The 12,511-nt window shown below is 48.9% G+C and overlaps 5 non-coding genes across 5 annotated transcripts; 1 reads left to right on the plus strand and 4 right to left on the minus strand.

The window, feature by feature from the left end:
- Nucleotides 1–9,606: 9,606 nt before the first annotated feature.
- Nucleotides 9,607–9,678, minus strand: TRNAA-UGC (transfer RNA alanine (anticodon UGC)). The gene has a single exon. It is a non-coding gene; the product is annotated as a tRNA-Ala (tRNA).
- Nucleotides 9,679–10,585: 907 nt separating this feature from the next.
- Nucleotides 10,586–10,658, minus strand: TRNAA-CGC (transfer RNA alanine (anticodon CGC)). The gene has a single exon. It is a non-coding gene; the product is annotated as a tRNA-Ala (tRNA).
- A 563-nt stretch (nucleotides 10,659–11,221) lies between these two features.
- TRNAA-UGC (transfer RNA alanine (anticodon UGC)) lies at nucleotides 11,222–11,293 on the minus strand. Its single transcript has one exon. It is a non-coding gene; the product is annotated as a tRNA-Ala (tRNA).
- A 323-nt stretch (nucleotides 11,294–11,616) lies between these two features.
- Nucleotides 11,617–11,688, plus strand: TRNAA-CGC (transfer RNA alanine (anticodon CGC)). Its single transcript has one exon. It is a non-coding gene; the product is annotated as a tRNA-Ala (tRNA).
- A 568-nt stretch (nucleotides 11,689–12,256) lies between these two features.
- Nucleotides 12,257–12,328, minus strand: TRNAA-CGC (transfer RNA alanine (anticodon CGC)). Its single transcript has one exon. It is a non-coding gene; the product is annotated as a tRNA-Ala (tRNA).
- Between the last annotated feature and the right edge of the window lie 183 nt (nucleotides 12,329–12,511).

A 12,511-nucleotide genomic window follows, 5' to 3' on the forward strand; every position in this document is an offset into this window, starting at 1 on the left:
ATTCATGGTGGAGGGAGCCTCTAAAAAACCCAGTTTGGACCAATTCATGGTGGAGGGAGCCTCTAAAAACCCCAGTTTGGACCAATTCATGGTGGAGGGAGCCTCTAAACAGCCCAGTTTGGACCAATTCATGGTGGAGGGAGACTCTAAAAACCCCAGTTTGGACCAATTCATGGTGGAGGGAGCCTCTAAACAGCCCAGTTTGGACCAATTCATGGTGGAGGGAGCCTCTAAAAACCCCAGTTTGGACCAATTCATGGTGGAGGGAGCCTCTAAAAACCCCAGTTTGGACCAATTCATGGTGGAGGGAGCCTCTAAACAGCCCAGTTTGGGCAAATTCATGGTGGAGGGAGCCTCTAACCAGCCCAGTTTGGACCAATTCATGGTGGAGGGAGCCTCTAAAAACCCCAGTTTGGACCAATTCATGGTGGAGGGAGCCTCTAAACAGCCCAGTTTGGGCAAATTCATGGTGGAGGGAGCCTCTAAAAAACCCCAGTTTGGACCAATTCATGGTGGAGGGAGCCTCTAAAAACCCCAGTTTGGACCAATTCATGGTGGAGGGAGTCTCTAAACAGCTCAGTTTGGGCAAATTCATGATGGAGGGAGCCTCTAAAACCCCCAGTTTGGACCAATTCATGGTGGAGGGAGCCTCTAAAAACCCCAGTTTGGACCAATTCATGGTGGAGGGAGTCTCTAAACAGCTCAGTTTGGGCAAATTCATGATGGAGGGAGCCTCTAAAAACCCCAGTTTGGACCAATTCATGGTGGAGGGAGCCTCTAAAAACCCCAGTTTGGACCAATTCATGGTGGAGGGAGCCTCTAAACAGCCCAGTTTGGGCAAATTCATGGTGGAGGGAGCCTCTAAAAACCCCCAGTTTGGACCAATTCATGGTGGAGGGAGCCTCTAAAAACCCCCAGTTTGGATCAATTCATGGTGGAGGGAGCCTCTAAAAACCCCAGTTTGGACCAATTCATGGTGGAAGGAGCCTCTAAACAGCCCAGTTTGGGCAAATTCATGGTGGAGGGAGCCTCTAAACAACCCAGTTTGGGCAAATTCATGGTGGAGGGAGCCTCTAACCAGCCCAGTTTGGACCAATTCATGGTGGAGGGAGCCTCTAAAAACCCCAGTTTGGACCAATTCATGGTGGAGGGAGCCTCTAAAAACCCCAGTTTGGACCAATTCATGGTGGAGGGAGCCTCTAAAAAACCCAGTTTGGACCAATTCATGGTGGAGGGAGCCTCTAAACAGCTCAGTTTGGGCAAATTCATGGTGGAGGGAGCCTCTAAAAACCCCAGTTTGGACCAATTCATGGTGGAGGGAGCCTCTAAAAACCCCAGTTTGGACCAATTCATGGTGGAGGGAGCCTCTAAAAACCCCAGTTTGGACCAATTCATGGTGGAGGGAGCCTCTAAACAGCCCAGTTTGGGCAAATTCATGGTGGAGGGAGCCTCTAAAAACCCCCAGTTTGGACCAATTCATGGTGGAGGGAGCCTCTAAAAACCCCAGTTTGGACCAATTCATGGTGGAGGGAGCCTCTAAACAGCCCAGTTTGGGCAAATTCATGGTGGAGGGAGCCTCTAAAAACCCCCAGTTTGGACCAATTCATGGTGGAGGGAGCCTCTAAAAACCCCAGTTTGGACCAATTCATGGTGGAGGGAGCCTCTAAACAGCCCAGTTTGGGCAAATTCATGGTGGAGGGAGCCTGTAAACAGCCCAGTTTGGGCAAATTCATGGTGGAGGGAGCCTCTAAAAACCCCCAGTTTGGACCAATTCATGGTGGAGGGAGCCTCTAAACAGCCCAGTTTGGGCAAATTCATGGTGGAGGGAGCCTCTAAAAACCCCAGTTTGGACCAATTCATGGTGGAGGGAGCCTCTAAAAACCCCAGTTTGGACCAATTCATGGTGGAGGGAGCCTCTAAACAGCCCAGTTTGGACCAATTCATGGTGGAGGGAGACTCTAAAAACCCCAGTTTGGACCAATTCATGGTGGAGGGAGCCTCTAAACAGCCCAGTTTGGACCAATTCATGGTGGAGGGAGCCTCTAAAAACCCCAGTTTGGACCAATTCATGGTGGAGGGAGCCTCTAAAAACCCCAGTTTGGACCAATTCATGGTGGAGGGAGCCTCTAAACAGCCCAGTTTGGGCAAATTCATGGTGGAGGGAGCCTCTAACCAGCCCAGTTTGGACCAATTCATGGTGGAGGGAGCCTCTAAAAACCCCAGTTTGGACCAATTCATGGTGGAGGGAGCCTCTAAACAGCCCAGTTTGGGCAAATTCATGGTGGAGGGAGCCTCTAAAAACCCCCAGTTTGGACCAATTCATGGTGGAGGGAGCCTCTAAAAACCCCAGTTTGGACCAATTCATGGTGGAGGGAGTCTCTAAACAGCTCAGTTTGGGTAAATTCATGATGGAGGGAGCCTCTAAAAACCCCAGTTTGGACCAATTCATGGTGGAGGGAGCCTCTAAACAGCTCAGTTTGGGTAAATTCATGGTGGAGGGAGCCTCTAAAAACCCCAGTTTGGACCAATTCATGGTGGAGGGAGCCTCTAAAAACCCCAGTTTGGACCAATTCATGGTGGAGGGAGCCTCTAAAAACCCCAGTTTGGACCAATTCATGGTGGAGGGAGCCTCTAAACAGCCCAGTTTGGGCAAATTCATGGTGGAGGGAGCCTCTAAAAACCCCCAGTTTGGACCAATTCATGGTGGAGGGAGCCTCTAAAAACCCCCAGTTTGGATCAATTCATGGTGGAGGGAGCCTCTAAAAACCCCAGTTTGGACCAATTCATGGTGGAGGGAGCCTCTAAACAGCCCAGTTTGGGCAAATTCATGGTGGAGGGAGCCTCTAAACAGCCCAGTTTGGGCAAATTCATGGTGGAGGGAGCCTCTAAAAACCCCAGTTTGGACCAATTCATGGTGGAGGGAGCCTCTTAAAACCCCAGTTTGGACCAATTCATGGTGGAGGGAGCCTCTAAACAGCCCAGTTTGGACCAATTCATGGTGGAGGGAGCCTCTAAAAACCCCAGTTTGGACCAATTCATGGTGGAGGGAGCCTCTAAACAGCCCAGTTTGGACCAATTCATGGTGGAGGGAGCCTCTAAACAGCTCAGTTTGGGCAAATTCATGGTGGAGGGAGCCTCTAAAAACCCCAGTTTGGACCAATTCATGGTGGAGGGAGCCTCTAAAAACACCAGTTTGGACCAATTCATGGTGGAGGGAGCCTCTAAAAACCCCAGTTTGGACCAATTCATGGTGGAGGGAGCCTCTAAACAGCCCAGTTTGGGCAAATTCATGGTGGAGGGAGCCTCTAAACAGCCCAGTTTGGGCAAATTCATGGTGGAGGGAGCCTCTAAAAACCCGCAGTTTGGACCAATTCATGGTGGAGGGAGCCTCTAAAAACCCCAGTTTGGACCAATTCATGGTGGAGAGAGCCTCTAAACAGCTCAGTTTGGGCAAATTCATGGTGGAGGGAGCCTCTAAAAACCCCAGTTTGGACCAATTCATGGTGGAGGGAGCCTCTAAAAACCCCAGTTTGGACCAATTCATGGTGGAGGGAGCCTCTAAAAACCCCAGTTTGGACCAATTCATGGTGGAGGGAGCCTCTAAACAGCCCAGTTTGGGCAAATTCATGGTGGAGGGAGCCTCTAAAAACCCCCAGTTTGGACCAATTCATGGTGGAGGGAGCCTCTAAAAACCCCAGTTTGGACCAATTCATGGTGGAGGGAGCCTCTAAACAGCCCAGTTTGGGCAAATTCATGGTGGAGGGAGCCTCTAAACAGCCCAGTTTGGGCAAATTCATGGTGGAGGGAGCCTCTAAAAACCCCAGTTTGGACCAATTCATGGTGGAGGGAGCCTCTAAAAACCCCAGTTTGGACCAATTCATGGTGGAGGGAGCCTCTAAAAACCCCAGTTTGGACCAATTCATGATGGAGGGAGCCCCTAAACAGCCCAGTTTGGACCAATTCATGGTGGAGAGAGCCTCTAAAAACCCCAGTTTGGACCAATTCATGGTGGAGGGAGCCTCTAAACAGGCCAGTTTGGGCAAATTCATGGTGGAGGGAGCCTCTAAACAGGCCAGTTTGGGCAAATTCATGGTGGAGGGAGCTTCTAACCAGCCCAGTTTGGACCAATTCATGGTGGAGGGAGCCTCTAAAAACCCCAGTTTGGACCAATTCATGGTGGAGGGAGCCTCTAAAAACCCCAGTTTGGACCAATTCATGGTGGAGGGAGCCGCTAAACAGCCCAGTTTGGACCAATTCATGGTGGAGGGAGCCTCTAACCAGCAGAGTTGGTGGAAATCAGGGTGGAGGGAGCCTCTAACCAGCAGAGTTGTGGGAAAGCAGGGTGGATGGAGCCTCTAACCAGCAGAGTTGGGGGAAATCAGGGTGGAGGGAGCCTAGTATTAGCAGAATTGTGCAACGCTTATGGTGGATGAGTATGAGGATGCGGAGGAATTGGAGAGGTTGAGTACAGACATGGAGTTTCATGTTGGGGTGCTTTACACAGGTGGGCCCAAAAATGAAGGCTCTATCCAGTGGTGGTTCATTTTTATCAAAGTGAGCCGGTCGGCACTCTCAGCTGACAGACGGGTGCGCTTGTCAGTGATGATGCCACCGGCTGCACTGAACACCCTCTCAGATAGGACGCTGGCGGCAGGACAGGACAGCACCTCCAAGGCATATAGGGCAAGTTCAAGCCACAGGTCCAACTTCGACACCCAATACGTGTAGGGCGCAGAGGGGTCGGAGAGGACAGGGCTGTGGTCGGAAAGGTATTCCCGCAACATGCGCCTATACTTCTCACGCCTGGTGACACTAGGACCCTCCGTGGCGGCACTTTGGCGAGGGGGTGCCATCAAGGTGTCCCAGACCTTAGACAGTGTGCCCCTCGTTTGTGTGGACCGGTGAGAACTTGGTTGCCTACTGGAGGAACTGCCCTCCCTGCCGCCAACGTCACATGCTGGAAACATCTCCATCATATTCTGCACCAATTGCCTGTGGCAAGCATTGATGCGATTGGCCCTCCCCTCTACCGGAATAAAAGACGAGATGTTGTTTTTATACCGGGGGTCAAGGATAGCAAAGATCCAGTACTGGTTGTCCTCCATGATTTTGACAATACGCTTGTCGGTTGTAAAGCACCCCAACATGAACTCAGCCATGTCTGCCACAGTGTTAGTTGGCATGACTCCTCTGGCCCCACCGGAAAGTTCAATCTCCATTTCCTCCTCATCCTCCATGTCTACCCATCCGCGCTGCAACAATGGGACGATTCGAAGTTGCCCGGAAGCCTCCTGTATCACCATCACATCATCGGACAACTCTTCTTCCTCCTCCTCCTCCTCCTCCACCTCCATTAAACGCAGTGAAGCGGACAGATGTGTGGACCTACTCTCCAGCTGTGATGGATCGGATGCTATCCCTAACTCCTCTGTGTGATCTGAGTTATCCCTGATGTCAATCAGGGATTCTCTCAGAACACACAAGAGCGGGATTGTAAGGCTCACCATCGCATCCTCAGAGCTCACCCTCCTTGTGGACTCCTCAAACACCCGTAGGATGTCACAAAGGTCTCTCATCCATGGCCACTCATGGATGAGAAACTGAGGCAGCTGACTTTGTGGCACCCTAGGGTTTTGTAGCTGGTATTCCATCAAAGGTCTCTGCTGCTCAACTACTCTATTCAACATCTGAAACGTTGAGTTCCAGCGTGTGGGGACGTCGCACAAAAGCCGGTGTTGTGGCACATGCAGGCGTTGCTGGAGAGATTTTAAGCTAGCAGCGGCTACTGTCGACTTGCGAAAGTGGGCGCACATGCGCCGCACTTTCACCAGTAGCTCTGGAACATTGGGGTAGCTCTTTAGGAAACGTTGCACCACTAGGTTGAAGACGTGGGCCAGGCATGGAACATGTTGGAGTCCGGCAAGCTCCAGAGCTGCTACCAGGTTCCGGCCGTTATCACAAACGACCATGCCTGGGCCCAGGTGCAGCGGCTCAAACCATATTGCCGTCTCATCGAGGAGGGCATCCCTCACCTCGGAGGCAGTGTGCTGTCTGTCCCCCAAGCTGATCAGCTTCAGCACAGCCTGCTGACGTCTACCAACGCCAGTGCTGCAACGTTTCCAACTCGTAGCTGGGGTCAATCTAACAGCGGAGGAGGAGGCGGTGGCGGAGGAGGAGGCGGTAGAGGAGGAGGAGGAGGGGGGTGTTCTTCTCGTGTCCCTGCCAGGAATGTTAGGCGGGGAGACGAGGTACACCGGGCCAGTTTGGGAAGCAGTCCCAGCCTCAACTACATTCACCCAGTGTGCCGTCAGTGAAATGTAGCGTCCCTGTCCGCATGCACTTGTCCACGCGTCGGTGGTCAAGTGGACCTTTGTGCAAAGCGCGGAACTAAGGGCCCGCCTGATGTTGAGTGACACGTGCTGGTGCAAGGCGGGGACGGCACACCGGGAGAAGTAGTGACGGCTAGGGACGGCATAGCGAGGTGCCGCAGTTGCCATCAGGTCCAGGAAGGCGGGAGTTTCAACAAGCCGGAACGCCAACATCTCCTGGGCCAGCAGTTTAGCGATGTTGGCGTTCAAGGCTTGCGCGTGTGGGTGGTTAGCAGTGTATTTCTGCCGCTGCTCCAATGTCTGAGAGATGGTGGGTTGTTGTAAAGAAGCGCCTGATGGTGCCTTTGATGGTGCAGGAGAAGGAGATAAGACAGGAACAGGGGAGGATGAGGGAGAAGTCAACAAAGTGGCGGAGGCAGATGAAGTGGTGTCCTGGCTCGTCCTCTGGAGTGCATCGCCAGCACAGTCAGCAGTGGCAGTGGCAGAGGCAGAGGCAGTGGCAGAGGCAGTGGCAGTGGCGTGAACGGCAGGCGGCCTTTGTCCTGCCGTTGCTGCCTGCCACTGATTCCAGTGCTTGGATTCCAAATGACGGCGCATTGAAGTGGTGGACAGGTTGCTCTTCTCAGAGCCCCTAATCAATTTCGAGAGGCAAATTGTGCAGACAACACTATATCTGTCCTCGGTGCATTCCTTGAAAAAACTCCACACCTTCGAGAAACGTGCCCTCGAGGTGGGAGTTTTTCGGGGCTGGGTACGAACTGGAACATCTTGGGAGATTCCGGGTGTGGCCTGGCTTCGCCTAAGCTGCTGACCTCTGCCTCTGCCTCTAGCTACCCTTTTTGGTGCTGCACTTGCCTCAACATCCACACTACTTTCCCCGCTTGACATCCCCCCTGTCCAGGTCGGGTCAGTGTCCTCATCATCCACCACTTCCTCTTCCAACTCCTGTCTCATCTCCTCCTCCCGCACAATGCGCCGGTCAACTGGATGCCCTGACGGCAACTGCGTCACATCATCGTCGATGAGGGTGGGTTGCTGGTCATCCACCACCAAATCGAACGGAGATGGAGGAGACTCTAGTGTTTGAGCATCTGGACACAGGAGTAGGCACGGGACGCCCTGTGGCTTCACTGCTACCTTGCTCCCCAGAACCATTCCCCCGACCTCGCCCACGGCCTCGTCCACGTCCCTTTCCGGGAGCCTTGCGCATTTTGAATTCCCAGTTAGAAATTGGCACTATATACCAGTAGTAAAAATTGTGGGTGCACGTAACCCCAATATATTCTTTGAATTCCCAGTCAGACAATGGCACTGTATACCAGTAGTAAAAATTGTGGGTGCACGTAACCCCAATATATTCTTTGAATTCCCAGTCAGAAACTGGCACTGTATACCAGTAGTAAAAATTGTGGGTGCACGTAACCCCAATATATTCTTTGAATTCCCAGTCAGACAATGGCACTATATACCAGTAGTAAAAATTGTGGGTGCACGTAACCCCAATATATTCTTTGAATTCCCAGTCAGACAATGGCACTGTATACCAGTAGTAAAAATTGTGGGTGCACGTAACCCCAATATATTCTTTGAATTCCCAGTCAGACAATGGCACTATATACCAGTAGCAAGAAATGAGGGTATTTATAACCCCAATATATTCTTTGAATTCCCAGTCAGACAATGGCACTGTATACCAGTAGTAAAAATTGTGGGTGCACGTAACCCCAATATATTCTTTGAATTACCAGTCAGAAACTGGCACTATATGGCAGTAGCAAGAAATGAGGGTATTTGTAACCCCAATATATTCTTTGAATTCCCAGTCAGAAACTGGCACTGTATACCAGTAGTAAAAATTGTGGGTGCACGTAACCCCAATATATTCTTTGAATTCCCAGTCAGACAATGGCACTATATACCAGTAGCAAAAATTGTGGGTGTATATAGCCCCAATTCTATTGCTAGGGGACTTGCAGGGTATTTCTGAGGTGAAGGTGGGGGGCAAACCGTTGGAACGGTGATTTGGGGTGTATATATGGGGTATACGGGAATACACTGTCAGTGTGTTCCATTCAGGATCCTGGGAAAGCTGGGTTGCGGCGATTGAGCCCGTCAGTGCCACGTTACACTGACAAGCTTCTCCCTGGAATTGAAGTTATATGTAAGCCCAATATATTCTTTGAATTCCCAGTCAGACAATGGCACTATATGGCAGTAGCAAAAATAGTGGGTGTATATAGCCCCAATTCTATTGCTAGGGGACTTGCAGGGTATTTCTGGGGTGAAGGTGGGGGGGCACACCGTTGGAACGGGTATCGGGGGTATATATCGGGTATACGGGAATACACTGACAGTGTATTCCATTCAGGATCCTGGGAAAGCTGGGTTGCGGCGATTGAGCCCGTCAGTGCCATGTTACACTGACAAGCTTCTCCCTGGAATTTAGCTCTTACAAGAGCTGTTGTGGTTGTCTTCTCCTTCCTATCTAGCCTGTCCCTGCCTACCCAGAATCTAAGCCCTAGCTAGCTGGACGCGAACCTGGGCGTCGCTGTTCTTTTAAATTAGAGGTCACATGTTTTCGGCAGCCAATGGGTTTTGCCTACTTTTCTCAACGTCACCGGTGTCGTAGTTCCTGTCCCACCTACCCTGCGCTGTTATTGGAGCAAAAAAGGCGCATGGGAAGGTGGGAGGGGAATCGAGTAATGGCGCACTTTACCACGCGGTGTTCGATTCGATTCGAACATGCCGAACAGCCTAATATCTGATCGAACATGAATTCGATAGAACACTGTTCGCTCATCTCTAATCATTATGTGATTAGTAAAGTGGAAATACATAATAATAATACCGCCATACAGATATAATGTAGCCATACAGCGCCCACATACAGTACACCGAAATAACACTGTCCTACAAATAAATACTAAAAACATAGAGTGCATATAAATGATACTGTCACACTGTGCAAAACAATAATACCACTATATAGTGCACACGGATAATACTCCCATACTATACACATTAGTAGTGCTACTACGCAGTACACGTAAAAAAACACTTTTGTGTTTCAACAAGTCGAAGTGCGTACATGGATGTTTTTGTGTATGAGTTGACTGCCCCCTACTGTCCACCATGAGCTTATGTTTCCACATTATATGATGGTGAACGATACAATCTTTTTATTTTTTGACAAAATCCAGTTGTTTGAGGATCATCCAGACACCCGAGCTCTGAAATTTGTCATCTTTATTGTATTTAGATAAACTTGTACAAAACATGGAGGTGTCGGGGATTGAACCCATGGCCTCATACATGCAAAGCACACGCTCTACCACTGAGCTACATCCCCTACATAACAATTCCTTTAATGTTCCCAATTCTGAGATGAAACAACACATTGCATTGAGCCCCTGTACTGAGGGGAAATAATCCCAGCAGGTATTAGGCCCTATTTAGTTACACATCTCTGCCGCTGCCCACAGCCACCTTTGCTTACATTTCAGTCCTTTAGGGGGCCCCATGCATCAAATATCATGTAGCTGAGGCTGAACAGTGTCAGGATGTTGTTGACAGCGATGTGATATGCAACACACAGGGCCCCCTGGAGGGCTGAAGTGTAAGCGAATGATAGATAGCAGGACTATTTTTCTCAGATCTCAAAAACAAAAGAAACACCGAGCAACCCGTAGTGGAGATCGTACTGATAGTGATAATTTCAGATGACAAAAAACAGGCTCACCTTTTAGGTAGTGTGCATACACAACTGTTTTGTTGATGATGGGATCACTTGGCCAAGGATCCCTCTCAGGATTGGATGCAGCTGCAGGGTACCTCACACCTCACGGGTGTATGTATGGGTGTATGGAACCTTGCCTTCCGCCGGGTTAACAAGCCTCCTGGCCTGACGGTAAAGAACTTTTACACCTGAAGAAGGGCAGAGTTATGCCCGAAATGCGTAGTGTGTTGTTCAATAATAATCGTATATTTACTCATCCATTTGGCAAGCGCAGGTCCTTTGTGTCCAAGTTTGCAGTCACTAAGGAGCACTATTTATTACATCACTGGCCATGTATTTCTATACATGTATTGTGTCAGCTACACCGCCCCCTAGTGGTCACTATCGACATAGGAGTCTAAAATGGTGAACAGATAATATTCAGCCTTTATAATACAGACGGGCAGAGGTTTCCTGAATTCCTGCACATTCATCAGTTTTCTGGATCTTTGATATTTTTGTAGTTGTTTATCACAAAACATGGAGATGCCGGGGATTGAACCCGGGGGCCTCATACATGCGAAGCATGCGCTCTACCACTGAGCTACATCCCCTATACGAAAACCTCTAAAAATACTCCAATTCCAGAGACAATATACTACATGTAGCCCTATTGTGTTGTTATTACTGGAAATCCTTATGTGATTAGTAAAGTGGAAATATATAATAATAATACCGCCATATAGATAAAATGTGGCCATACAGCGCCCACATACAGTACACCGAAATAACACTGTCTTGCAAATAAATATTAAAAACATAGAGTGCATATAAATGATACTGTCACACTGTGCAAAACAATAATACCACCATATAGTGCACATGGATAATACTCCCATACTATACACATTAGCAGTGCTACCACGCAGTACACGTAAAAGAAACACTTTTGTGTTTCAACAAGTTGAAGTGCGTACATGGATGTTTTTGTGTTTGAGTTGACTGCCCCCTACTGTCCACCATGCGCTTATGTTTCCACATTATATGATGGTGAACGATACAATCTTTTATTTTTAAGCTTATTTTTTGACACAATTCAGTTGTTTGAGGATCATCCCGACACCTAAGCGCTGAAATGTAGCATCTGTATTGTATTTAGATAAACCTGTACAAGGCATGGGGATGCCAGGGATTGAACCCGGGGCCTCATACATGCAAAGCACGCGCTCTACCACTGAGCTACATCCCCTGTATAACTATTCCACTAACGTTCCCAATTCTGAGATGAAACAACACGTTCCATTGAGCCCCTGCACTGAGGGGAAATAATCCCAGCAGGTATTAGGTCCTATTTAGTTACCGATCCCTGCCGCTGCCCACAGCCACCTTTGCTTACAATTCAGTCCTCTAGGGGGCTCCATGCGTCTCATATCATGTAGCTGAGGCTGAACAGTGTCAGGATGTTGTTAATAGCAATGTGATATGCAACGCACAGGGCACCCTGGAGGGCTGAAGTGTAAGCATGACTATTTTTCTCGGATGCATTGGGAGCATAAGTAGGAGCATTGTGTAGGGGATGTAGCTCAGTGGTAGAGCGCATGCTTCGCATGTATGAGGCCCCGGGTTCAATCCCCGGCATCTCCATGTTTTGTGACAGGTTAGCTAAATACAATAAAGATGACAAATTGCATAGCTCAGTGCTGGATGTCCTCAGAATAACTGTTTTGGTCAATAGAAGTAAGGCTTAAAAGTAAAAAGATTGTATCGTTCATCTATCATATAATTGTGGAAACAGTAAGCGCATGGTGGACAGTAGGGGGCAGTCACTCAGTAGCACAAATACATCCATGTACGGCACTTCAACTTGTAGGGACATATTGGATACGGATCCTGTAGACCAGGCTCGGGCTCCATCATGTGCCTGACATCTTGCACCTCCTGTCATTGTGGAGCCGAGCCCTGGTCTACAAGGATCCGTATCCAATATGTCCCTACAAGTTGAAGTGCGTACATGGATGTTTTTGTGTATGAGTTGACTGCCCCCTACTGTCCACCATGCGCTTATGTTTCCACATTATATGATGGTGAACGATACAATCTTTTTACTTTTAAGCTTATTTTTTGACAAAATCCAGTTATTTGAGGAACATCCAGACACCTGAGCTATGAAATTTGTCATCTTTATTGTATTTAGATAAACCTGTACAAAACATGGAGATGCCGGGGATTGAACCCGGGGCCTCATACATGCGAAGCATGCGCTCTACCACTGAGCTACATCCCCTATGGGAAACCTCTACAAATACTCCAATTCCTGAGACAATATACTACGTGTAGCCCTATTGTGTTGATACTACTGGATATCATTATGTGATTAGTAAAGTGGAAATATATAATAATAATACCGCCATACAGATATAATGTAGCCATACAGCGCCCACATACAGCACACCGAAATAACACTGTC

Source organism: Leptodactylus fuscus, unplaced genomic scaffold (genome assembly GCF_031893055.1).
Source record: "Leptodactylus fuscus isolate aLepFus1 unplaced genomic scaffold, aLepFus1.hap2 HAP2_SCAFFOLD_324, whole genome shotgun sequence".
In the NCBI taxonomy this organism is placed as follows: Eukaryota; Metazoa; Chordata; class Amphibia; order Anura; family Leptodactylidae; genus Leptodactylus; species Leptodactylus fuscus.